General features: G+C 45.8%; 8 non-coding genes and 3 pseudogenes across 8 annotated transcripts; all 11 read right to left on the bottom strand.

The window, feature by feature from the left end:
* Positions 1-212: 212 nt before the first annotated feature.
* On the bottom strand, positions 213-403 carry LOC130340693 (U2 spliceosomal RNA). Its single transcript, XR_008880766.1, has one exon. It is a non-coding gene; the product is annotated as a U2 spliceosomal RNA (small nuclear RNA).
* Positions 404-2,481: 2,078 nt separating this feature from the next.
* Positions 2,482-2,691, bottom strand: LOC130340627 (U2 spliceosomal RNA; annotated as a pseudogene).
* A 5,017-nt stretch (positions 2,692-7,708) lies between these two features.
* On the bottom strand, positions 7,709-7,841 carry LOC130340641 (U2 spliceosomal RNA; annotated as a pseudogene).
* A 2,080-nt stretch (positions 7,842-9,921) lies between these two features.
* Positions 9,922-10,098, bottom strand: LOC130340623 (U2 spliceosomal RNA; annotated as a pseudogene).
* A 4,047-nt stretch (positions 10,099-14,145) lies between these two features.
* On the bottom strand, positions 14,146-14,336 carry LOC130340692 (U2 spliceosomal RNA). The gene has a single exon (XR_008880765.1). It is a non-coding gene; the product is annotated as a U2 spliceosomal RNA (small nuclear RNA).
* A 2,085-nt stretch (positions 14,337-16,421) lies between these two features.
* On the bottom strand, positions 16,422-16,612 carry LOC130340691 (U2 spliceosomal RNA). Its single transcript, XR_008880764.1, has one exon. It is a non-coding gene; the product is annotated as a U2 spliceosomal RNA (small nuclear RNA).
* Positions 16,613-18,690: 2,078 nt separating this feature from the next.
* On the bottom strand, positions 18,691-18,881 carry LOC130340690 (U2 spliceosomal RNA). Its single transcript, XR_008880763.1, has one exon. It is a non-coding gene; the product is annotated as a U2 spliceosomal RNA (small nuclear RNA).
* A 2,080-nt stretch (positions 18,882-20,961) lies between these two features.
* Positions 20,962-21,159, bottom strand: LOC130340632 (U2 spliceosomal RNA). The gene has a single exon (XR_008880718.1). It is a non-coding gene; the product is annotated as a U2 spliceosomal RNA (small nuclear RNA).
* Positions 21,160-21,852: 693 nt separating this feature from the next.
* LOC130340635 (U2 spliceosomal RNA) lies at positions 21,853-22,040 on the bottom strand. Its single transcript, XR_008880720.1, has one exon. It is a non-coding gene; the product is annotated as a U2 spliceosomal RNA (small nuclear RNA).
* Positions 22,041-24,102: 2,062 nt separating this feature from the next.
* On the bottom strand, positions 24,103-24,293 carry LOC130340687 (U2 spliceosomal RNA). Its single transcript, XR_008880761.1, has one exon. It is a non-coding gene; the product is annotated as a U2 spliceosomal RNA (small nuclear RNA).
* Positions 24,294-26,373: 2,080 nt separating this feature from the next.
* On the bottom strand, positions 26,374-26,559 carry LOC130340634 (U2 spliceosomal RNA). The gene has a single exon (XR_008880719.1). It is a non-coding gene; the product is annotated as a U2 spliceosomal RNA (small nuclear RNA).
* Between the last annotated feature and the right edge of the window lie 268 nt (positions 26,560-26,827).

The following is a 26,827-nucleotide window of genomic DNA, read 5'->3' as shown; positions in this document are numbered from 1 at the left end:
GGAGGCCATTTAGTCAGCAGCAGCAGAAGTCCTGTGCCTGGACGCTCCAACAGGGGCCAGACACAAGCAGAAGCAGAAGCAGCAGAAGCAGCAGCAGCACCACCTTTTGTTTTTTGGCTGCAGCAGCAGCAAGGCCCACAGGGCTGGCTAGCTGGCTAGCCAGCAAGCAGGTAGCAATGAAAGTAGGAATCTTTCTTTTTAACCCTGTAAGGGGGTGGTGCACTGTACCCGAAGATACTGCCATATCGGGTCAATGCATAGGGCGACGGAAGCAAGCTTCGAAATCGGCCCCCGTTCTCAAAAATCCATTTAATATATGGTCCCCAGATAGGGGACGTATCAGATATTAAACTGATAAGAACAGATACTACACTTGATCTTAGCCAAAAGGCCGAGAAGCGATAACCGTGAAAGGGGCGGGCCCAACAAGGTCCCCTTCATGGGCACTATCACTGCTTGCTGTCAGGGAGGCTGCCAGACAATTTTCCATGCACACTCTGGGCTGGGGGGCAGTCAACCACCAGTACACACAGCAGAACCTAAACCCATACCATTATTGCTAAGCAGCAAGACAGGGGCCCATTGCACTCCCACGGGGCCTTTTTAAATGCAATCCATAACCCGGATTTGCCAGGAACCCTTCTTACTCCTCCTACTTGCATGTGACACTGGGCTTAGGATCTGCATAGGAAACACACACACAAGCACACACCTACCTTTGTTGCCTGCAGATGCCTCCTTGGCTGTCCCCAAACGGTATCAAACCAACACCCACGGGAAGCTGTAAGCATAGAGGACATGCCTGCACCCCATTGGACTTACCTGTGTGGGTTAAATCCGGGTTATTTGACAACCTATGGCGGTGATGGTTCTGCTCAGGCAGAGCAGTGCTGATGCTCCTCATAAAGCTGTCGCTGCTGTGAAGGTTCTAGGTGACATCACAAATCCCTATGGTTACATACACAACAAAGCTGGGTTGTTGTTGTTTACACTCTGCAAGGCCTGTGGAAGTGAGTGACATCATAGCACTGTAGTTCTGAGGGTTCAAGATGGATGCAACAATCTCCTGTTGCTTCTATGAAGGCCGTAATAGACGACATCACCAAACAGCTCCATAGTCACATACACAGCAAAGGAGAGATGTTGTTTACACCTAGTGATGTCAGTGGTATTGAGTGACATCACAGCACAGTGCTAAGGCTCCTGGGCCTGGACACAGCAGCGGCTGCAATATCTCAACGGAGAATACGTTTATATCTATGTGTGTGTGTGCGCATATATATATATATATATATATATATATATATATATATATATATATTCTCCGCCGAAATCACTTTTAAACCCATTTCCACCTTTTTTTCCCTTCTCTTCCTCTTACTTTTTTTTCACGTTTTTTTACGTTTTTCTCCTTTTCGCCTCTTTTCTGGGCGTATTATTCTTCTTTTTCTTCTTTTTTTTCGTCTAATGCATACCCCATCAGTGCAGCAATGCTTATTCAATACCGCCAGCAGATGGAGACACTGGGGGATAATTTTCTAAGGATTTATACTGATTTTTCCTGTCTGAATTTGTCGCACAGAAAGTTGCAGGCCAAATATGTGTGACATTTCTGCGACTTTAGCTTCTAGAGCATTTTTACAACATTATACATAGGTGCTGAATACATAAAAAGCGACTGTTCAGCGACAGACAAGTCGCATCGGCTGAAAGTAGGCCAGAATGTCAGTCCATGTTGGAGCAGGTTTAGATACAGTCTAAAGCATAGATCTCAAAGTCTGTGCACAGAATTTAGCAAGGGCCTCGCACCTTCTGATGCATCAGGTAGGTGCACAATAGCATAGCCTAACCCTCTGTACTTTGGTCTATATTGATGCGGGACATAGACAGCCAGCTGATGACCAATCCATTAGTGCAATGGATGGCTGGAAGCATTTGTCTTTGCCTTTGCAATACCACAGAAGCAATGCATGGTCAATGTACAGCAATGACACACCTGTGTGAACAGCCAGGAGACCCCCCCCCCATGTTATGTTACATAGTTAGTACGGTCGAAAAAAGACATATGTCCATCAAGTTCAACCAGGGAATTAAGGGGTAGGGGTGTGGCGCGATATTGGGGAAGGGATGAGATTTTATATTTCTTCATAAGCATTAATCTTATTTTGTCAATTAGGAACATTCAGCACCCACCCGCTATCAAGGCAGCTGCCTATCATGTCATGCCCTACCTGCACAGGTGTGCTGGCTACTCAAATGATCCAATTAAGGAGGCCATTTAGTCAGCAGCAGCAGAAGTCCTGTGCCTGGACGCTCCAACAGGGGCCAGACACAAGCAGAAGCAGAAGCAGCAGAAGCAGCAGCAGCACCACCTTTTGTTTTTTGGCTGCAGCAGCAGCAAGGCCCACAGGGCTGGCTAGCTGGCTAGCCAGCAAGCAGGTAGCAATGAAAGTAGGAATCTTTCTTTTTAACCCTGTAAGGGGGTGGTGCACTGTACCCGAAGATACTGCCATATCGGGTCAATGCATAGGGCGACGGAAGCAAGCTTCGAAATCGGCCCCCGTTCTCAAAAATCCATTTAATATATGGTCCCCAGATAGGGGACGTATCAGATATTAAACTGATAAGAACAGATTTTTTTTTTTTTTTTAACTTGACTACCCTTACGGGGGCAACTTTATTAAAAATTAAATAATGTTAACAAAGTTGTGCAAATATGTCAATAAATACAGTTACATATAAATAACATATTTACAACATATTAAAACATAAAATGGGCACTTGGTGGCTTTACAAGATAGAATTCCATTCTTTTAAAAACCATTTTCTAGATAAAAGCGGAAATCTCTTCTTGTCTAAAAGATAGTACTGGTACATTTCATAAAAACAGATAGATAAAATGTCCTTCACAGATAAAACCTCATGCTTGAACAATAAAATATTCCTGGCCTTCCACAGAGCTGCCTTCACACAGTTTATGATCTTCCATGCAATAGTCTCTTGAGTCCGTGTTGGGCATTCCAGGCAACCATAAAAAACCACTGCAATATTTAAGTCTTTTAGTCCAGTTATCCTTTTTACCAGAGGGAGTATCTTTGTCCATATTTTCTGCGAGTAAAAACAAGTCCATATTAGATGGTGCACGGTCTCCTCTTGTCGGCATCCCTCCCTCGGGCCGGTTGCAGAGTTGGATAATCCTCTTCGGTGCTGGAATGCCCGGCATGGAAGACACTCGTGTGCGCAGCTCCAGGCCAGGTCCTTCTGTGAATTAAAAAGATAATTAATACTCAACATCTTCCAAATCTGTATACACTTCTGTTCGTTAAAATTTTTGATGGGAGTCACGGTACTGGTTTCTTTTATTTCCTTTAGTAGTTTTTTGCTATTGCACAGATCCTGAACCCTTTTACCTTTAAAATTATATAAGTTTAAAATTTTTCCTAAAATCATGTATTGAGGGGGTAAATTCAAAGAATAAGGGCAACTTAAAACTGTAGAAAACCAGCCGTTCCTCCGCATAAAATAACCAGTATTAAAACGAACAAAATAAGACCAGTAGCTATCTTTAAAAACAGTAGTAAAACACATGCTAAAAAACTTTATTAAAAGGAAAGCTTTAAAATCTGGAAAATCCTTACCGCCCCTGGAGTTCGGTTTTATCACAATTTGTCTCTTTAATTTTTCGCTCTTAGAACTCCAAAAGAAAGTAAAACAAGCTTTTGTTATTTTCTTTAGAACCATTTCGGGGGGTGGGAAAACCAGACTTAAATACAATAAAATAGGTAAAAGCACCATTTTTGTAATTAAAACCTTCCCTTCCATTGTAAGTTCTCGCATGTTCCACATACATATTTTCTTATTTATTTTTTGAGCCACCAAGTCCCAGCTATTAAAACCATTATTAGACTCGTCAAAGGAGACACCTAAAATCTGCACCGACTCAGACACAGGGACGGGCACATCATACACAGGCATTCCGCCTATGTTTAAAATGTTACTTTTGTTAAAATTGACTTTAAAACCGGAGGCACAATTAAAATATTGAATCTGTTTTAGCGTCTTCTGAAGCGATGGGGTGTCCCTGCAAAACACCGCAACATCGTCCATGTACCCCACTACCTTCGCCTCTAGTCCCCCTCCTCCTGGCAGGGGGACTCCATGGATCTGCTTATCCTTTCGTATTGTACATAAAAGAGGCTCTATTGCGCAAATGAAGAGTAGTGGGGACAAGGGACACCCCTGCTTCACTCCGGAATTTAAAATCACGCCCTGTGTCTTAAAACCATTTACTAAAATTTTACTAGTACAGTTATCATAAAAAGCTCTAAGAGACAATAAAAAGCCATCAGGTATACCCATTTTCTCTAAAACCTTAAAAAGATAAAAATGTGACACCCTGTCGAAAGCTTTTTCAAAATCTATGGATAAAACCGCCAGCTTTCCTTTTCTTAATTTGGTGTCGCTAATTACATCCTTTAAAAGGTTTAGGTTCTCCCATAAACTCCTCCCAGGCACCCCACAGACTTGGTTTGTATGAATTATTTTATGGATTACGTTCTTTAAGCGGTTAGCACACAGTTTCGCCATTATTTTATAGTCGCAGTTCAGAAGGGTGATTGGTCTCCAGTTTTTGAGTTCCGACCGGTCTCCCTTTTTGAATAGCAGGGAGACATCACCCTTCTTCCATGAGCCTGGGAGGATTTTAGACTTAAAGACTTCCGTAAAAAGGGAGAACAAATCTTCTTTTAAAATACCATAAAAAGTAACATAAAATTCAATGGGTATACCATCCGGCCCAGGCACTTTACCTGTTTTAAAACTCTTGACGGTCTCTAAAATCTCCTGCTCTGAAATATTCTGCAATAAAAAAGACTGTGAGACAGGATCTAAAAAATTGGTGATCTCCTTTAACGAGTCATTCATAAAACATTCATCAATGTGTTTTACATTAAAAAGATCAGTATAAAACTCTTGCACCTTTATTAAAATACCCTGTACATCATTCACTCCTTCAATGTTTTCTATTAACCTTCTATTTTCATGTATTTTCTTAAAAAAATACCTGGAGCAGGTCTCGTTTTCCTCAAGATGCTGTATTCGAGACCTAAAGATAATTTCTTTTCCTTTCTGCTCCAGGCACTTAGTTATTTCTTTTTTAAGATCATGTACCTCCTTCTCCACCTCCATCCCATGTGCTCTGAATTTGTACAGGGTTTGCAGACGAGTATTTAGGATATTATAAAATTCACGTTTTTCTTTAGCTTTCCTAACCCCAACACGGATAAAAAATTCTTTTATTTTTAGTTTCATTTTTTCCCACCAGATACTGGTGGGAGTGTTGGGGTCTTTTACTCGTCTGCATTCCTTGTAAAAGGTGATAAAATCTGATAAAACCTGCGGATCTTCTAAAAGGGACACGTTTAACTTCCAGGCATTCCTACCAGTTCTCCTTTTAAAATCACTTTTAACTTTAAAATACAATAATTTATGGTCAGAAAAAACATTGGTAAAAAGATCACAATTAAAAGGCAGTACTTGATAAGAACAAAAAATAAAATCTATCCTGGAGCTACAGCTTGCATTGCTCCAGGTAACACCGTCTTCCTCTGGTACGTTAAAATTACATTTTTTAAAAACATCAGTGAGATTAAAATCTAAAATCAAGTTTTTTAACATAAAAGACGTCTTATCATAGTTCCTACTCACTGCGTTCGAAAAACGGCGTTCTCCCCTTAAAATACAATTAAAATCACCTGATAAAACAAGAGGACTAGAATTGTTAATAAAAAGGGGTAAAATCTCCAACATTTTTATTCTTTCATTCTTATCAGGAGAACCATAAAAATTTAAAAACTGCCATTTAATACCATTAATAAAAGCGCTGACCAATAAAATTCTGCCTGGTAAAATTTCGTTAAAACTCTCAATTAAAACGTTCCCTTTAAAAAGTATGGCGACCCCTGCTGATCTGGACTCATTTGATCCAGACCAGACTGATGGACCGTGCACCCAATCATCTTCATATTCTTTATAATTTAATCTGTGCGGGATGCCACATTCCTGCAGGAAAAGGACGGAAGCAGCAAAAACCGACAAGTAATTAAATAGGGCAACCCTTCTTACTCTGGCGCTCACACTTCTCACGTTCAAGGACAGACCGGACAACTCAGCCATGGGAATGTACAAGAAAACGTCTTACACCTCTGATTCCCCCTCCGAAGCCTCATACCCCCCAAAATCTGACTCAACTGTACGCATAGAGGAAGCAGGAGAGGAGGCACCATCACTCAGCCGACCCCCCTCCTCCATCTTGATTGAGGCATAGTTGTTCTCGGGCATCCTGGCAATCAGGGCTCCAGACTCATTGGGTTCTTCCACCTCTTGCCCCTCCATAGGGGTCGGGTGTTCACTTAGCTCCGTCTCTGGTACCTCAGAGACGGTCACCCCTGAAACCTCCTCCTGGCAGGGAGGAGGGGGGGGTATCCCCTATGGGGACCTGTGGAGGAACGTCACTTGGGTTCCCTGCATCCGCAGGTACTTCCATCGGCTCCCCCTGGACCGCCTCCGAATAGAGTCTTCTGGAGCCCCTCCGCCTTTTAACCTTCACCTCTCCACCCGGATCATCGCTCTCAGGGGGACCCTGAGCCAGAGGTTGCTGAGGAGCGGATTCTGCTCCTCTCTTAACCCAGCATGCTCCTGGGGGCCAGTTTTTTCACCACTTGCACGTTTTTTGGCCATCCTCTGCTCTTTAGGGTCCCCTCCTTTTGCCTGAGGGGGGTCTTTCTCCTTCTCCATCTCACCGCTTACCTCTTGTGGGGGGGTAATCACTGGCTCTGCTTGCCTCGGCTGGTGTCCCGGTTGCTGTCCTTGCTGCCTCCAGGGTTGCCACTGCTGCTCCGTCCTATGTCTGTGGGGACAAGAGGAGAAAAGGTGACCGAATTGTTGACAGAAATTGCACCTCCCTCCTCTTGTGCATTTCTCTGTCTCGTGCTGTGTGCTACCACATTTTTTGCATGTACTTTCACAGTTTTCTTTTGTGTGTCCATATCTGTGACACTTCCTGCAGTAGCTTGGCATCCCCGCATAAAAGAGGTCGCCACACATATTATTTATTTTAAAACGAGCTGGTGGTAGTTGTATTCCCCCTGGCAATCTGTCATCTTTTTTGCATGTAACCTGAAATCTCCACTTAGATGTCCAGATGCCACAGCTGTTCATGATTTTTCCTCTGCACTCAACCTTACTAAAATAGACTTGTAAAAACAACTCAACATCGTGTAGGTTGGCGAAAGGGGAATACATCTTTACTACCACCAGCTTAATATCGTCTAGAACGTGCTCAATAATCCGGACACCCTGAAGCTTTTTGTCTTTACTCGCAGCAGCTCTGGTAACAAAATCTCTGTGGATGCCATTTTGTGTGAACGTCACATCAAAAATTTTACGCTTCGGGTAGTCCTGGATTGCCAATATCTCGCCCTTCTGTATTCCGAAAACTCCTCCGAGCACGTCCTCTACTACGAATTTCAAATCGTCCGCCCTTTTGGTATCATCCGTGAGAATGACTCTCACGGTGTTTTTGATCCTTGCGTATGCCGGCACAGAACCTGGATCCGGATCATCATCCATGGTTCTAACCTCTCTCCACCCGAAGGTCTTGAGAGGCGATCGCTACTCGTTACCCTGGGACTAGGCCCTCTCCCCAATAGCAACAAGTGGGTGAAGCCCAGGCAATAAACCTGGGCGATCCCACAAGGCCGAGGAGAGGGGTACCCGAGTACCTTCTGACCAGATCTCCTGTATTACTACACTTGATCTTAGCCAAAAGGCCGAGAAGCGATAACCGTGAAAGGGGCGGGCCCAACAAGGTCCCCTTCATGGGCACTATCACTGCTTGCTGTCAGGGAGGCTGCCAGACAATTTTCCATGCACACTCTGGGCTGGGGGGCAGTCAACCACCAGTACACACAGCAGAACCTAAACCCATACCATTATTGCTAAGCAGCAAGACAGGGGCCCATTGCACTCCCACGGGGCCTTTTTAAATGCAATCCATAACCCGGATTTGCCAGGAACCCTTCTTACTCCTCCTACTTGCATGTGACACTGGGCTTAGGATCTGCATAGGAAACACACACACAAGCACACACCTACCTTTGTTGCCTGCAGATGCCTCCTTGGCTGTCCCCAAACGGTATCAAACCAACACCCACGGGAAGCTGTAAGCATAGAGGACATGCCTGCACCCCATTGGACTTACCTGTGTGGGTTAAATCCGGGTTATTTGACAACCTATGGCGGTGATGGTTCTGCTCAGGCAGAGCAGTGCTGATGCTCCTCATAAAGCTGTCGCTGCTGTGAAGGTTCTAGGTGACATCACAAATCCCTATGGTTACATACACAACAAAGCTGGGTTGTTGTTGTTTACACTCTGCAAGGCCTGTGGAAGTGAGTGACATCATAGCACTGTAGTTCTGAGGGTTCTAGATGGATGCAACAATCTCCTGTTGCTTCTATGAAGGCCATAATAGACGACATCACCAAACAGCTCCATAGTCACATACACAGCAAAGGAGAGATGTTGTTTACACCTAGTGATGTCAGTGGTATTGAGTGACATCACAGCACAGTGCTAAGGCTCCTGGGCCTGGACACAGCAGCGGCTGCAATATCTCAACGGAGAATACGTTTATATATATGTGTGTGTGTGCGCGTATATATATATATATATATATATATATATATATATATATATATATTTCTCCGCCGAAATCCCTTTTAAACCCATTTCCACCTTTTTTTCCCTTCTCTTCCTCTTACTTTTTTTTCACGTTTTTTTACGTTTTTCTCCTTTTCGCCTCTTTTCTGGGCGTATTATTCTTCTTTTTCTTCTTTTTTTTCGTCTAATGCATACCCCATCAGTGCAGCAATGCTTATTCAATACCGCCAGCAGATGGAGACACTGGGGGATAATTTTCTAAGGATTTATACTGATTTTTCCTGTCTGAATTTGTCGCACAGAAAGTTGCAGGCCAAATATGTGTGACATTTCTGCGACTTTAGCTTCTAGAGCCTTTTTACAACATTATACATAGGTGCTGAATACATAAAAAGCGACTGTTCAGCGACAGACAAGTCGCATCGGCTGAAAGTAGGCCAGAATGTCAGTCCATGTTGGAGCAGGTTTAGATACAGTCTAAAGCATAGATCTCAAAGTCTGTGCACAGAATTTAGCAAGGGCCTCGCACCTTCTGATGCATCAGGTAGGTGCACAATAGCATAGCCTAACCCTCTGTACTTTGGTCTATATTGATGCGGGACATAGACAGCCAGCTGATGACCAATCCATTAGTGCAATGGATGGCTGGAAGCATTTGTCTTTGCCTTTGCAATACCACAGAAGCAATGCATGGTCAATGTACAGCAATGACACACCTGTGTGAACAGCCAGGAGACCCCCCCCCCCCATGTTATGTTACATAGTTACATAGTTAGTACGGTCGAAAAAAGACATATGTCCATCAAGTTCAACCAGGGAATTAAGGGGTAGGGGTGTGGCGCGATATTGGGGAAGGGATGAGATTTTATATTTCTTCATAAGCATTAATCTTATTTTGTCAATTAGGAACATTCAGCACCCACCCGCTATCAAGGCAGCTGCCTATCATGTCATGCCCTACCTGCACAGGTGTGCTGGCTACTCAAATGATCCAATTAAGGAGGCCATTTAGTCAGCAGCAGCAGAAGTCCTGTGCCTGGACGCTCCAACAGCGGCCAGACACAAGCAGAAGCAGAAGCAGCAGCAGCACCACCTTTTGTTTTTTGGCTGCAGCAGCAGCAAGGCCCACAGGGCTGGCTAGCTGGCTAGCCAGCAAGCAGGTAGCAATGAAAGTAGGAATCTTTCTTTTTAACCCTGTAAGGGGGTGGTGCACTGTACCCGAAGATACTGCCATATCGGGTCAATGCATAGGGCGACGGAAGCAAGCTTCGAAATCGGCCCCCGTTCTCAAAAATCCATTTAATATATGGTCCCCAGATAGGGGACGTATCAGATATTAAACTGATAAGAACAGATTTTTTTTTGATTGAAAGAGCTTTATTTTCCGTTCAGTCATTACAAGTCGTACAATAAATTACAGTCACACAAAGCATGATAGTACAATACACAGCAAAGGTTCCCTAAGCTATACATCGCACACCATGCTACTCTAACATTCAGCTCAATCCTGCAATATAAAGGCACAAGAGATCAAGCAAAAACCAAATAATACAATCTGTGATCGGGGTAGGGGTGTGGGCGACTATGTGGGGGTAGGGAGGGGGCGGATCACAGGGCCAAACTGTTGGGCTGTATCTTCAGGGAGACATGGGAGAAGGAGAGGGGTCTTCACTCCTCTTCTTCCTCATCAACGGCCGAGCTGTCCAAGATGGAATAGTCTCTGAGCAGGTTCTTGATGAACCTGCGGCAGTCCCGGACGGACATGTTTTCCCTGTTGATCACGAGGCGGTTCCTGGCAAGCCACACTGCGTCCTTAAAACAGTTCATAAGGCGCCAGGCCTCCTGGATGGCCTCCACGTCGTGGGTCCCAGGGAACAGGCCGTAAAGCACCGAATGGTACGATAGGCAGCTCCTGGGCACTGAGTCTCTGAGTTCCTGTTCTAGGGCGTCCAACAGACCCTGTGCAAAGGGGCACTGCCAAAACACGTGGAAAGATGTTTCCTCCACGTAGGGGCAACGGGGGCAGTACCGGGTCTTGCACAGGTTGCGGGCATGCATGAATGACCTGAGAGAGAGACCTCCCATGACGGCCATCCACGACAAGTCCTTGTGTCCATTGGTAAGCCGCTTTGAGGCCACATTGTTCCAAACTGTCTCTGCAGTGGCTGCGGGGAGTCCCGGAACCAGCTCGGTCAAGTCCTTAGCTCGGATGAGCTTGTGGATTGTCTTCGGCTTCCATAGGTCGGGTTTCAGTCCTTCCAGCTGGTGCTCCCTCACAAACCGGACAACATCCCCATAGAACCAGGGAGTGTTCCAGTTGTAAGGGATGGAGCTGTCCCACTTGTCCCAGCCCAGCTGTCTCCAAAGGGGCATGAGAAACAAGCGAGACATGGACCTGCCCGCTGAGCCAGTCTTTTCAACAAGAGTCCGCTGCACCGTGACACATGCAAAGGAGGCCCTCAGCAGAGCGGGGATGTCGGGTATTCCCTTCCCACCCTTGCGGGGTTCCTTGTACATCACGGTCCTCTTGACTCTGTCCATTTTGCCCCAGACGAAGCCAAACACTGTCCGGGTGATGGCCTTGCAAACGGTGGTATGGGGAGGCCAGGCCTGTGCGGTATATTGGAGCACAGGCAAAACTTCACTCCGCAGGACAAGTGCCTTGCCTTCCATCGTGAGCTTTCTGGAGCTCCACAGTCCGATCTTTGAGTTTATCCTTCCTAGTCGGTCTTGCCAAGACTTAAGGGCCGCTCCTTCCTTCCCGAACCAGACTCCAAGAATTTGAATGAAGTCCGGCTTAATAGTAAAGGGGAAGGGGGCGGAAGAAGCCAGGTGCCACTCCCCGAAGAGCATGGCCTCCGACTTCCCGCAGTTGACTTTTGCCCCCGAAGCTCTGCCGAAGTCCTCGCAGGTCTGGACGAGTGCAGTCACCGAACGCTGGTCAGCGCAGAAGACGGTCACGTCGTCCATGTAGAGCGAGCACTTGACCTCGTGGCGATCTGGTCCTGGTGCGGTGATCCCTCTGATCTCTCCATTCTGCCGGATAGTCTCAGCGAAGAGCTCTATAACACAAACAAAAAGGAGAGGTGAAAGAGGGCAGCCTTGTCTAACCCCTGAAAGAATAGGAAAGGGGTCAGTCTTCCAGCCGTTCACCAACACCGTGCTGTAAATGTCAAAATACATAACGTTAACAAAAGAGCAAAACATCTTCCCCAGACCCAGCCTGCGCAAAACCCTGTCCATGAATGCGTGGGAGACACGGTCGAACGCCTTCTCCTGATCTAAGCTGACCAGGGCGGCGCGGCCCGATACTACACTTGATCTTAGCCAAAAGGCCGAGAAGCGATAACCGTGAAAGGGGCGGGCCCAACAAGGTCCCCTTCATGGGCACTATCACTGCTTGCTGTCAGGGAGGCTGCCAGACAATTTTCCATGCACACTCTGGGCTGGGGGGCAGTCAACCACCAGTACACACAGCAGAACCTAAACCCATACCATTATTGCTAAGCAGCAAGACAGGGGCCCATTGCACTCCCACGGGGCCTTTTTAAATGCAATCCATAACCCGGATTTGCCAGGAACCCTTCTTACTCCTCCTACTTGCATGTGACACTGGGCTTAGGATCTGCATAGGAAACACACACACAAGCACACACCTACCTTTGTTGCCTGCAGATGCCTCCTTGGCTGTCCCCAAACGGTATCAAACCAACACCCACGGGAAGCTGTAAGCATAGAGGACATGCCTGCACCCCATTGGACTTACCTGTGTGGGTTAAATCCGGGTTATTTGACAACCTATGGCGGTGATGGTTCTGCTCAGGCAGAGCAGTGCTGATGCTCCTCATAAAGCTGTCGCTGCTGTGAAGGTTCTAGGTGACATCACAAATCCCTATGGTTACATACACAACAAAGCTGGGTTGTTGTTGTTTACACTCTGCAAGGCCTGTGGAAGTGAGTGACATCATAGCACTGTAGTTCTGAGGGTTCTAGATGGATGCAACAATCTCCTGTTGCTTCTATGAAGGCCATAATAGACGACATCACCAAACAGCTCCATAGTCACATACACAGCAAAGGAGAGATGTTGTTTACACCTAGTGATGTCAGTGGTATTGAGTGACATCACAGCACAGTGCTAAGGCTCCTGGGCCTGGACACAGCAGCGGCTGCAATATCTCAACGGAGAATACGTTTATATATATGTGTGTGTGTGCGCGTATATATATATATATATATATATATATATATATATATATATATATTTCTCCGCCGAAATCACTTTTAAACCCATTTCCACCTTTTTTTCCCTTCTCTTCCTCTTACTTTTTTTTCACGTTTTTTTACGTTTTTCTCCTTTTCGCCTCTTTTCTGGGCGTATTATTCTTCTTTTTCTTCTTTTTTTTCGTCTAATGCATACCCCATCAGTGCAGCAATGCTTATTCAATACCGCCAGCAGATGGAGACACTGGGGGATAATTTTCTAAGGATTTATACTGATTTTTCCTGTCTGAATTTGTCGCACAGAAAGTTGCAGGCCAAATATGTGTGACATTTCTGCGACTTTAGCTTCTAGAGCCTTTTTACAACATTATACATAGGTGCTGAATACATAAAAAGCGACTGTTCAGCGACAGACAAGTCGCATAGGCTGAAAGTAGGCCAGAATGTCAGTCCATGTTGGAGCAGGTTTAGATACAGTCTAAAGCATAGATCTCAAAGTCTGTGCACAGAATTTAGCAAGGGCCTCGCACCTTCTGATGCATCAGGTAGGTGCACAATAGCATAGCCTAACCCTCTGTACTTTGGTCTATATTGATGCGGGACATAGACAGCCAGCTGATGACCAATCCATTAGTGCAATGGATGGCTGGAAGCATTTGTCTTTGCCTTTGCAATACCACAGAAGCAATGCATGGTCAATGTACAGCAATGACACACCTGTGTGAACAGCCAGGAGACCCCCCCCCCCATGTTATGTTACATAGTTACATAGTTAGTACGGTCGAAAAAAGACATATGTCCATCAAGTTCAACCAGGGAATTAAGGGGTAGGGGTGTGGCGCGATATTGGGGAAGGGATGAGATTTTATATTTCTTCATAAGCATTAATCTTATTTTGTCAATTAGGAACATTCAGCACCCACCCGCTATCAAGGCAGCTGCCTATCATGTCATGCCCTACCTGCACAGGTGTGCTGGCTACTCAAATGATCCAATTAAGGAGGCCATTTAGTCAGCAGCAGCAGAAGTCCTGTGCCTGGACGCTCCAACAGCGGCCAGACACAAGCAGAAGCAGAAGCAGCAGCAGCACCACCTTTTGTTTTTTGGCTGCAGCAGCAGCAAGGCCCACAGGGCTGGCTAGCTGGCTAGCCAGCAAGCAGGTAGCAATGAAAGTAGGAATCTTTCTTTTTAACCCTGTAAGGGGGTGGTGCACTGTACCCGAAGATACTGCCATATCGGGTCAATGCATAGGGCGACGGAAGCAAGCTTCGAAATCGGCCCCCGTTCTCAAAAATCCATTTAATATATGGTCCCCAGATAGGGGACGTATCAGATATTAAACTGATAAGAACAGATACTACACTTGATCTTAGCCAAAAGGCCGAGAAGCGATAACCGTGAAAGGGGCGGGCCCAACAAGGTCCCCTTCATGGGCACTATCACTGCTTGCTGTCAGGGAGGCTGCCAGACAATTTTCCATGCACACTCTGGGCTGGGGGGCAGTCAACCACCAGTACACACAGCAGAACCTAAACCCATACCATTATTGCTAAGCAGCAAGACAGGGGCCCATTGCACTCCCACGGGGCCTTTTTAAATGCAATCCATAACCCGGATTTGCCAGGAACCCTTCTTACTCCTCCTACTTGCATGTGACACTGGGCTTAGGATCTGCATAGGAAACACACACACAAGCACACACCTACCTTTGTTGCCTGCAGATGCCTCCTTGGCTGTCCCCAAACGGTATCAAACCAACACCCACGGGAAGCTGTAAGCATAGAGGACATGCCTGCACCCCATTGGACTTACCTGTGTGGGTTAAATCCGGGTTATTTGACAACCTATGGCGGTGATGGTTCTGCTCAGGCAGAGCAGTGCTGATGCTCCTCATAAAGCTGTCGCTGCTGTGAAGGTTCTAGGTGACATCACAAATCCCTATGGTTACATACACAACAAAGCTGGGTTGTTGTTGTTTACACTCTGCAAGGCCTGTGGAAGTGAGTGACATCATAGCACTGTAGTTCTGAGGGTTCTAGATGGATGCAACAATCTCCTGTTGCTTCTATGAAGGCCATAATAGACGACATCACCAAACAGCTCCATAGTCACATACACAGCAAAGGAGAGATGTTGTTTACACCTAGTGATGTCAGTGGTATTGAGTGACATCACAGCACAGTGCTAAGGCTCCTGGGCCTGGACACAGCAGCGGCTGCAATATCTCAACGGAGAATACGTTTATATATATGTGTGTGTGTGCGCGTATATATATATATATATATATATATATATATATATATATATATATATATTTCTCCGCCGAAATCACTTTTAAACCCATTTCCACCTTTTTTTCCCTTCTCTTCCTCTTACTTTTTTTTCACGTTTTTTTACGTTTTTCTCCTTTTCGCCTCTTTTCTGGGCGTATTATTCTTCTTTTTCTTCTTTTTTTTCGTCTAATGCATACCCCATCAGTGCAGCAATGCTTATTCAATACCGCCAGCAGATGGAGACACTGGGGGATAATTTTCTAAGGATTTATACTGATTTTTCCTGTCTGACTTTGTCGCACAGAAAGTTGCAGGCCAAATATGTGTGACATTTCTGCGACTTTAGCTTCTAGAGCCTTTTTACAACATTATACATAGGTGCTGAATACATAAAAAGCGACTGTTCAGCGACAGACAAGTCGCATCGGCTGAAAGTAGGCCAGAATGTCAGTCCATGTTGGAGCAGGTTTAGATACAGTCTAAAGCATAGATCTCAAAGTCTGTGCACAGAATTTAGCAAGGGCCTCGCACCTTCTGATGCATCAGGTAGGTGCACAATAGCATAGCCTAACCCTCTGTACTTTGGTCTATATTGATGCGGGACATAGACAGCCAGCTGATGACCAATCCATTAGTGCAATGGATGGCTGGAAGCATTTGTCTTTGCCTTTGCAATACCACAGAAGCAATGCATGGTCAATGTACAGCAATGACACACCTGTGTGAACAGCCAGGAGACCCCCCCCCCCCCATGTTATGTTACATAGTTACATAGTTAGTACGGTCGAAAAAAGACATATGTCCATCAAGTTCAACCAGGGAATTAAGGGGTAGGGGTGTGGCGCGATATTGGGGAAGGGATGAGATTTTATATTTCTTCATAAGCATTAATCTTATTTTGTCAATTAGGAACATTCAGCACCCACCCGCTATCAAGGCAGCTGCCTATCATGTCATGCCCTACCTGCACAGGTGTGCTGGCTACTCAAATGATCCAATTAAGGAGGCCATTTAGTCAGCAGCAGCAGAAGTCCTGTGCCTGGACGCTCCAACAGCGGCCAGACACAAGCAGAAGCAGAAGCAGCAGCAGCACCACCTTTTGTTTTTTGGCTGCAGCAGCAGCAAGGCCCACAGGGCTGGCTAGCTGGCTAGCCAGCTAGCAGGTAGCAATGAAAGTAGGAATCTTTCTTTTTAACCCTGTAAGGGGGTGGTGCACTGTACCCGAAGATACTGCCATATCGGGTCAATGCATAGGGCGACGGAAGCAAGCTTCGAAATCGGCCCCCGTTCTCAAAAATCCATTTAATATATGGTCCCCAGATAGGGGACGTATCAGATATTAAACTGATAAGAACAGATACTACACTTGATCTTAGCCAAAAGGCCGAGAAGCGATAACCGTGAAAGGGGCGGGCCCAACAAGGTCCCCTTCATGGGCACTATCACTGCTTGCTGTCAGGGAGGCTGCCAGACAATTTTCCATGCACACTCTGGGCTGGGGGGCAGTCAACCACCAGTACACACAGCAGAACCTAAACCCATACCATTATTGCTAAGCAGCAAGACAGGGGCCCATTGCACTCCCACGGGGCCTTTTTAAATGCAATCCATAACCCGGATTTGCCAGGAACCCTTCTTACTCCTCCTACTTGCATGTGACACTGGGCTTAGGATCTGCATAGGAAACACACACACAAGCACACACCTACCTTTGTTGCCTGCAGATGCCTCCTTGGCTGTCCCCAAACGGTATCAAACCAACACCCACGGGAAGCTGTAAGCATAGAGGACATGCCTGCACCCCATTGGACTTACCTGTGTGGGTTAAATCCGGGTTATTTGACAACCTATGGCGGTGATGGTTCTGCTCAGGCAGAGCAGTGCTGATGCTCCTCATAAAGCTGTCGCTGCTGTGAAGGTTCTAGGTGACATCACAAATCCCTATGGTTACATACACAACAAAGCTGGGTTGTTGTTGTTTACACTCTGCAAGGCCTGTGGAAGTGAGTGACATCATAGCACTGTAGTTCTGAGGGTTCTAGATGGATGCAACAATCTCCTGTTGCTTCTATGAAGGCCATAATAGACGACATCACCAAACAGCTCCATAGTCACATACACAGCAAAGGAGAGATGTTGTTTACACCTAGTGATGTCAGTGGTATTGAGTGACATCACAGCACAGTGCTAAGGCTCCTGGGCCTGGACACAGCAGCGGCTGCAATATCTCAACGGAGAATACGTTTATATATATGTGTGTGTGTGCGCGTATATATATATATATATATATATATATATATATATATATATATTTCTCCGCCGAAATCACTTTTAAACCCATTTCCACCTTTTTTTCCCTTCTCTTCCTCTTACTTTTTTTTCACGTTTTTTTACGTTTTTCTCCTTTTCGCCTCTTTTCTGGGCGTATTATTCTTCTTTTTCTTCTTTTTTTTCGTCTAATGCATACCCCATCAGTGCAGCAATGCTTATTCAATACCGCCAGCAGATGGAGACACTGGGGGATAATTTTCTAAGGATTTATACTGATTTTTCCTGTCTGAATTTGTCGCACAGAAAGTTGCAGGCCAAATATGTGTGACATTTCTGCGACTTTAGCTTCTAGAGCCTTTTTACAACATTATACATAGGTGCTGAATACATAAAAAGCGACTGTTCAGCGACAGACAAGTCGCATCGGCTGAAAGTAGGCCAGAATGTCAGTCCATGTTGGAGCAGGTTTAGATACAGTCTAAAGCATAGATCTCAAAGTCTGTGCACAGAATTTAGCAAGGGCCTCGCACCTTCTGATGCATCAGGTAGGTGCACAATAGCATAGCCTAACCCTCTGTACTTTGGTCTATATTGATGCGGGACATAGACAGCCAGCTGATGACCAATCCATTAGTGCAATGGATGGCTGGAAGCATTTGTCTTTGCCTTTGCAATACCACAGAAGCAATGCATGGTCAATGTACAGCAATGACACACCTGTGTGAACAGCCAGGAGACCCCCCCCCCCCATGTTATGTTACATAGTTACATAGCTGGTACGGTCGAAAAAAGACATATGTCCATCAAGTTCAACCAGGGAATTAAGGGGTAGGGGTGTGGCGCGATATTGGGGAAGGGATGAGATTTTATATTTCTTCATAAGCATTAATCTTATTTTGTCAATTAGGAACATTCAGCACCCACCCGCTATCAAGGCAGCTGCCTATCATGTCATGCCCTACCTGCACAGGTGTGCTGGCTACTCAAATGATCCAATTAAGGAGGCCATTTAGTCAGCAGCAGCAGAAGTCCTGTGCCTGGACGCTCCAACAGCGGCCAGACACAAGCAGAAGCAGAAGCAGCAGCAGCACCACCTTTTGTTTTTTGGCTGCAGCAGCAGCAAGGCCCACAGGGCTGGCTAGCTGGCTAGCCAGCAAGCAGGTAGCAATGAAAGTAGGAATCTTTCTTTTTAACCCTGTAAGGGGGTGGTGCACTGTACCCGAAGATACTGCCATATCGGGTCAATGCATAGGGCGACGGAAGCAAGCTTCGAAATCGGCCCCCGTTCTCAAAAATCCATTTAATATATGGTCCCCAGATAGGGGACGTATCAGATATTAAACTGATAAGAACAGATACTACACTTGATCTTAGCCAAAAGGCCGAGAAGCGATAACCGTGAAAGGGGCGGGCCCAACAAGGTCCCCTTCATGGGCACTATCACTGCTTGCTGTCAGGGAGGCTGCCAGACAATTTTCCATGCACACTCTGGGCTGGGGGGCAGTCAACCACCAGTACACACAGCAGAACCTAAACCCATACCATTATTGCTAAGCAGCAAGACAGGGGCCCATTGCACTCCCACGGGGCCTTTTTAAATGCAATCCATAACCCGGATTTGCCAGGAACCCTTCTTACTCCTCCTACTTGCATGTGACACTGGGCTTAGGATCTGCATAGGAAACACACACACAAGCACACACCTACCTTTGTTGCCTGCAGATGCCTCCTTGGCTGTCCCCAAACGGTATCAAACCAACACCCACGGGAAGCTGTAAGCATAGAGGACATGCCTGCACCCCATTGGACTTACCTGTGTGGGTTAAATCCGGGTTATTTGACAACCTATGGCGGTGATGGTTCTGCTCAGGCAGAGCAGTGCTGATGCTCCTCATAAAGCTGTCGCTGCTGTGAAGGTTCTAGGTGACATCACAAATCCCTATGGTTACATACACAACAAAGCTGGGTTGTTGTTGTTTACACTCTGCAAGGCCTGTGGAAGTGAGTGACATCATAGCACTGTAGTTCTGAGGGTTCTAGATGGATGCAACAATCTCCTGTTGCTTCTATGAAGGCCATAATAGACGACATCACCAAACAGCTCCATAGTCACATACACAGCAAAGGAGAGATGTTGTTTACACCTAGTGATGTCAGTGGTATTGAGTGACATCACAGCACAGTGCTAAGGCTCCTGGGCCTGGACACAGCAGCGGCTGCAATATCTCAACGGAGAATACGTTTATATATATGTGTGTGTGTGCGCGTATATATATATATATATATATATATATATATATATATATATATATTTCTCCGCCGAAATCACTTTTAAACCCATTTCCACCTTTTTTTCCCTTCTCTTCCTCTTACTTTTTTTTCACGTTTTTTTACGTTTTTCTCCTTTTCGCCTCTTTTCTGGGCGTATTATTCTTCTTTTTCTTCTTTTTTTTCGTCTAATGCATACCCCATCAGTGCAGCAATGCTTATTCAATACCGCCAGCAGATGGAGACACTGGGGGATAATTTTCTAAGGATTTATACTGATTTTTCCTGTCTGAATTTGTCGCACAGAAAGTTGCAGGCCAAATATGTGTGACATTTCTGCGACTTTAGCTTCTAGAGCCTTTTTACAACATTATACATAGGTGCTGAATACATAAAAAGCGACTGTTCAGCGACAGACAAGTCGCATCGGCTGAAAGTAGGCCAGAATGTCAGTCCATGTTGGAGCAGGTTTAGATACAGTCTAAAGCATAGATCTCAAAGTCTGTGCACAGAATTTAGCAAGGGCCTCGCACCTTCTGATGCATCAGGTAGGTGCACAATAGCATAGCCTAACCCTCTGTACTTTGGTCTATATTGATGCGGGACATAGACAGCCAGCTGATGACCAATCCATTAGTGCAATGGATGTCTGGAAGCATTTGTCTTTGCCTTTGCAATACCACAGAAGCAATGCATGGTCAATGTACAGCAATGACACACCTGTGTGAACAGCCAGGAGACCCCCCCCCCCCATGTTATGTTACATAGTTACATAGTTAGTACGGTCGAAAAAAGACATATGTCCATCAAGTTCAACCAGGGAATTAAGGGGTAGGGGTGTGGCGCGATATTGGGGAAGGGATGAGATTTTATATTTCTTCATAAGCATTAATCTTATTTTGTCAATTAGGAACATTCAGCACCCACCCGCTATCAAGGCAGCTGCCTATCATGTCATGCCCTACCTGCACAGGTGTGCTGGCTACTCAAATGATCCAATTAAGGAGGCCATTTAGTCAGCAGCAGCAGAAGTCCTGTGCCTGGACGCTCCAACAGCGGCCAGACACAAGCAGAAGCAGAAGCAGCAGCAGCACCACCTTTTGTTTTTTGGCTGCAGCAGCAGCAAGGCCCACAGGGCTGGCTAGCTGGCTAGCCAGCAAGCAGGTAGCAATGAAAGTAGGAATCTTTCTTTTTAACCCTGTAAGGGGGTGGTGCACTGTACCCGAAGATACTGCCATATCGGGTCAATGCATAGGGCGACGGAAGCAAGCTTCGAAATCGGCCCCCGTTCTCAAAAATCCATTTAATATATGGTCCCCAGATAGGGGACGTATCAGATATTAAACTGATAAGAACAGATTTTTTTTTTTTTTTTTTTTTTTTTTTTTTTTATCTAAAGCCGAGGAACGTGCTTTCGATTCACCCAAAGTGCAAGAAAAAGTGCAAACGTGTTACACTAAAAAAACGTGCACAAAGGATGCGGTCTATCGCAAGCCCTTCTCCGATAGGAGAGAGGCCCCCCAACAAACCTTACCCTTCGCCTCCGGACCAAAAGGTACCTGCGAGGTTCCAGGTTCGATGTCCCTTTTCGCCGAAGCTACTAGGGGACCACAAATGCTCCCGGCATCCCCCTTGGCGTTAGCCAAGGTATCTGCCCGCAGAGCCGATTACGGTAGGTACCCTGCCAAAGCAGGAGTACCCGGGGTGTTTGCAGGGAGGTGCGGAACCTAATGGCCACACACACCTCCCCTAGACCGCCAGGAGGGACACCCAGAAGGGCTACCGCATCCTGACCAATCCTGTGAACACACAACACGCAAAAAGTGACACAGTGAGACAAAAAAGAAATAAATAAGTGAATGTGTGCAGATATACTGCCCGGACATCCGGCCGGATCTATAAAAATTTCTCTGATCCTAGCCAGAAGGCCGGGAATCAAGAGGTGAGTGCCACAAGGTGAAGAGATTATGGTGCCCGTGCTTCAACTCAGTGAGCCTATCCTCCCAGTGAGTTTCGGCACCTCGGGGTCACCACTCCCCGAGGCACAAAAGTACCTCGGCTCTAGACCCTCTCAGCCTCATGGCGAGACCCGGAGGGAACAGGTCACATCGGGGCAGCCGTCGAGCTGATTCCTCAGAACCAGCCCCGGAAAGCCCTGGTACACCTGCATCCTCCATGCAGCACCCATCCCCACCAGCCCCATACCGGCGTTACTGTCCACCGGCATGAAAAACTGATAAGAACAGATACTACACTTGATCTTAGCCAAAAGGCCGAGAAGCGATAACCTTGAAAGGGGCGGGCCCAACAAGGTCCCCTTCATGGGCACTATCACTGCTTGCTGTCAGGGAGGCTGCCAGACAATTTTCCATGCACACTCTGGGCTGGGGGGCAGTCAACCACCAGTACACACAGCAGAACCTAAACCCATACCATTATTGCTAAGCAGCAAGACAGGGGCCCATTGCACTCCCACGGGGCCTTTTTAAATGCAATCCATAACCCGGATTTGCCAGGAACCCTTCTTACTCCTCCTACTTGCATGTGACACTGGGCTTAGGATCTGCATAGGAAACACACACACAAGCACACACCTACCTTTGTTGCCTGCAGATGCCTCCTTGGCTGTCCCCAAACGGTATCAAACCAACACCCACGGGAAGCTGTAAGCATAGAGGACATGCCTGCACCCCATTGGACTTACCTGTGTGGGTTAAATCCGGGTTATTTGACAACCTATGGCGGTGATGGTTCTGCTCAGGCAGAGCAGTGCTGATGCTCCTCATAAAGCTGTCGCTGCTGTGAAGGTTCTAGGTGACATCACAAATCCCTATGGTTACATACACAACAAAGCTGGGTTGTTGTTGTTTACACTCTGCAAGGCCTGTGGAAGTGAGTGACATCATAGCACTGTAGTTCTGAGGGTTCTAGATGGATGCAACAATCTCCTGTTGCTTCTATGAAGGCCATAATAGACGACATCACCAAACAGCTCCATAGTCACATACACAGCAAAGGAGAGATGTTGTTTACACCTAGTGATGTCAGTGGTATTGAGTGACATCACAGCACAGTGCTAAGGCTCCTGGGCCTGGACACAGCAGCGGCTGCAATATCTCAACGGAGAATACGTTTATATCTATGTGTGTGTGTGCGCATATATATATATATATATATATATATATTTCTCCGCCGAAATCACTTTTAAAACCATTTCCACCTTTTTTTTCCCTTCTCTTCCTCTTACTTTTTTTTCACGTTTTTTTACGTTTTTCTCCTTTTCGCCTCTTTTCTGGGCGTATTATTCTTCTTTTTCTTCTTTTTTTTCGTCTAATGCATACCCCATCAGTGCAGCAATGCTTATTCAATACCGCCAGCAGATGGAGACACTGGGGGATAATTTTCTAAGGATTTATACTGATTTTTCCTGTCTGAATTTGTCGCACAGAAAGTTGCAGGCCAAATATGTGTGACATTTCTGCGACTTTAGCTTCTAGAGCCTTTTTACAACATTATACATAGGTGCTGAATACATAAAAAGCGACTGTTCAGCGACAGACAAGTCGCATCGGCTGAAAGTAGGCCAGAATGTCAGTCCATGTTGGAGCAGGTTTAGATACAGTCTAAAGCATAGATCTCAAAGTCTGTGCACAGAATTTAGCAAGGGCCTCGCACCTTCTGATGCATCAGGTAGGTGCACAATAGCATAGCCTAACCCTCTGTACTTTGGTCTATATTGATGCGGGACATAGACAGCCAGCTGATGACCAATCCATTAGTGCAATGGATGGCTGGAAACATTTGTCTTTGCCTTTGCAATACCACAGAAGCAATGCATGGTCAATGTACAGCAATGACACACCTGTGTGAACAGCTAGGAGACCCCCCCCCCCATGTTATGTTACATAGTTACATAGTTAGTACGGTCGAAAAAAGACATATGTCCATCAAGTTCAACCAGGGAATTAAGGGGTAGGGGTGTGGCGCGATATTGGGGAAGGGATGAGATTTTATATTTCTTCATAAGCATTAATCTTATTTTGTCAATTAGGAACATTCAGCACCCACCCGCTATCAAGGCAGCTGCCTATCATGTCATGCCCTACCTGCACAGGTGTGCTGGCTACTCAAATGATCCAATTAAGGAGGCCATTTAGTCAGCAGCAGCAGAAGTCCTGTGCCTGGACGCTCCAACAGCGGCCAGACACAAGCAGAAGCAGAAGCAGAAGCAGCACCACCTTTTGTTTTTTGGCTGCAGCAGCAGCAAGGCCCACAGGGCTGGCTAGCTGGCTAGCCAGCAAGCAGGTAGCAATGAAAGTAGGAATCTTTCTTTTTAACCCTGTAAGGGGGTGGTGCACTGTACCCGAAGATACTGCCATATCGGGTCAATGCATAGGGCGACGGAAGCAAGCTTCGAAATCGGCCCCCGTTCTCAAAAATCCATTTAATATATGGTCCCCAGATAGGGGACGTATCAGATATTAAACTGATAAGAACAGATACTACACTTGATCTTAGCCAAAAGGCCGAGAAGCGATAACCGTGAAAGGGGCGGGCCCAACAAGGTCCCCTTCATGGGCACTATCACTGCTTGCTGTCAGGGAGGCTGCCAGACAATTTTCAATGCACACTCTGGGCTGGGGGGCAGTCAACCACCAGTACACACAGCAGAACCTAAACCCATACCATTATTGCTAAGCAGCAAGACAGGGGCCCATTGCACTCCCACGGGGCCTTTTTAAATGCAATCCATAACCCGGATTTGCCAGGAACCCTTCTTACTCCTCCTACTTGCATGTGACACTGGGCTTAGGATCTGCATAGGAAACACACACACAAGCACACACCTACCTTTGTTGCCTGCAGATGCCTCCTTGGCTGTCCCCAAACGGTATCAAACCAACACCCACGGGAAGCTGTAAGCATAGAGGACATGCCTGCACCCCATTGGACTTACCTGTGTGGGTTAAATCCGGGTTATTTGACAACCTATGGCGGTGATGGTTCTGCTCAGGCAGAGCAGTGCTGATGCTCCTCATAAAGCTGTCGCTGCTGTGAAGGTTCTAGGTGACATCACAAATCCCTATGGTTACATACACAACAAAGCTGGGTTGTTGTTATTTACACTCTGCAAGGCCTGTGGAAGTGAGTGACATCATAGCACTGTAGTTCTGAGGGTTCTAGATGGATGCAACAATCTCCTGTTGCTTCTATGAAGGCCATAATAGACGACATCACCAAACAGCTCCATAGTCACATACACAGCAAAGGAGAGATGTTGTTTACACCTAGTGATGTCAGTGGTATTGAGTGACATCACAGCACATAGCTAAGGCTCCTGGGCCTGGACACAGCAGCGGCTGCAATATCTCAACGGAGAATACGTTTATATATATGTGTGTGTGTGCGCGTATATATATATATATATATATATATATATATATATATATATATATTTCTCCGCCGAAATCACTTTTAAACCCATTTCCACCTTTTTTTCCCTTCTCTTCCTCTTACTTTTTTTTCACGTTTTTTTACGTTTTTCTCCTTTTCGCCTCTTTTCTGGGCGTATTATTCTTCTTTTTCTTCTTTTTTTTCGTCTAATGCATACCCCATCAGTGCAGCAATGCTTATTCAATACCGCCAGCAGATGGAGACACTGGGGGATAATTTTCTAAGGATTTTATACTGATTTTTCCTGTCTGAATTTGTCGCACAGAAAGTTGCAGGCCAAATATGTGTGACATTTCTGCGACTTTAGCTTCTAGAGCCTTTTTACAACATTATACATAGGTGCTGAATACATAAAAAGCGACTGTTCAGCGACAGACAAGTCGCATCGGCTGAAAGTAGGCCAGAATGTCAGTCCATGTTGGAGCAGGTTTAGATACAGTCTAAAGCATAGATCTCAAAGTCTGTGCACAGAATTTAGCAAGGGCCTCGCACCTTCTGATGCATCAGGTAGGTGCACAATAGCATAGCCTAACCCTCTGTACTTTGGTCTATATTGATGCGGGACATAGACAGCCAGCTGATGACCAATCCATTAGTGCAATGGATGGCTGGAAGCATTTGTCTTTGCCTTTGCAATACCACAGAAGCAATGCATGGTCAATGTACAGCAATGACACACCTGTGTGAACAGCCAGGAGACCCCCCCCCCCATGTTATGTTACATAGTTACATAGTTAGTACGGTCGAAAAAAGACATATGTCCATCAAGTTCAACCAGGGAATTAAGGGGTAGGGGTGTGGCGCGATATTGGGGAAGGGATGAGATTTTATATTTCTTCATAAGCATTAATCTTATTTTGTCAATTAGGAACATTCAGCACCCACCCGCTATCAAGGCAGCTGCCTATCATGTCATGCCCTACCTGCACAGGTGTGCTGGCTACTCAAATGATCCAATTAAGGAGGCCATTTAGTCAGCAGCAGCAGAAGTCCTGTGCCTGGACGCTCCAACAGCGGCCAGACACAAGCAGAAGCAGAAGCAGCAGCAGCACCACCTTTTGTTTTTTGGCTGCAGCAGCAGCAAGGCCCACAGGGCTGGCTAGCTGGCTAGCCAGCAAGCAGGTAGCAATGAAAGTAGGAATCTTTCTTTTTAACCCTGTAAGGGGGTGGTGCACTGTACCCGAAGATACTGCCATATCGGGTCAATGCATAGGGCGACGGAAGCAAGCTTCGAAATCGGCCCCCGTTCTCAAAAATCCATTTAATATATGGTCCCCAGATAGGGGACGTATCAGATATTAAACTGATAAGAACAGATTTTTTTTTTTTTTTTTTTTTTTTTTAAACCTTCAGGTTTGGACATTAAAACATCAAAATCCAACTCCATACTTCGTCACTTAGACTTTCTGAAGTAAAGTCCAACTCATCATTAGGTCTTTCTTTTTATTTTCAATTTTAAACAAACATAAATACCATCACCAATTACAAACTTACAAGATATCTCCATTTCAAAAACTTCCATATCCCCTCAGCATCCTTATCCCCCAAATTCTTCCTATCACACAAATAAACAACATATAACCTATCTAGAATCATCTTAATACAACCCTCCACCGAC

Source organism: Hyla sarda, unplaced genomic scaffold (assembly GCF_029499605.1).
Source record: "Hyla sarda isolate aHylSar1 unplaced genomic scaffold, aHylSar1.hap1 scaffold_598, whole genome shotgun sequence".
In the NCBI taxonomy this organism is placed as follows: Eukaryota; Metazoa; Chordata; class Amphibia; order Anura; family Hylidae; genus Hyla; species Hyla sarda.
Note: the sequence above shows the minus strand (reverse complement) of the source record. Positions and strands in the feature narration are given on the sequence as shown.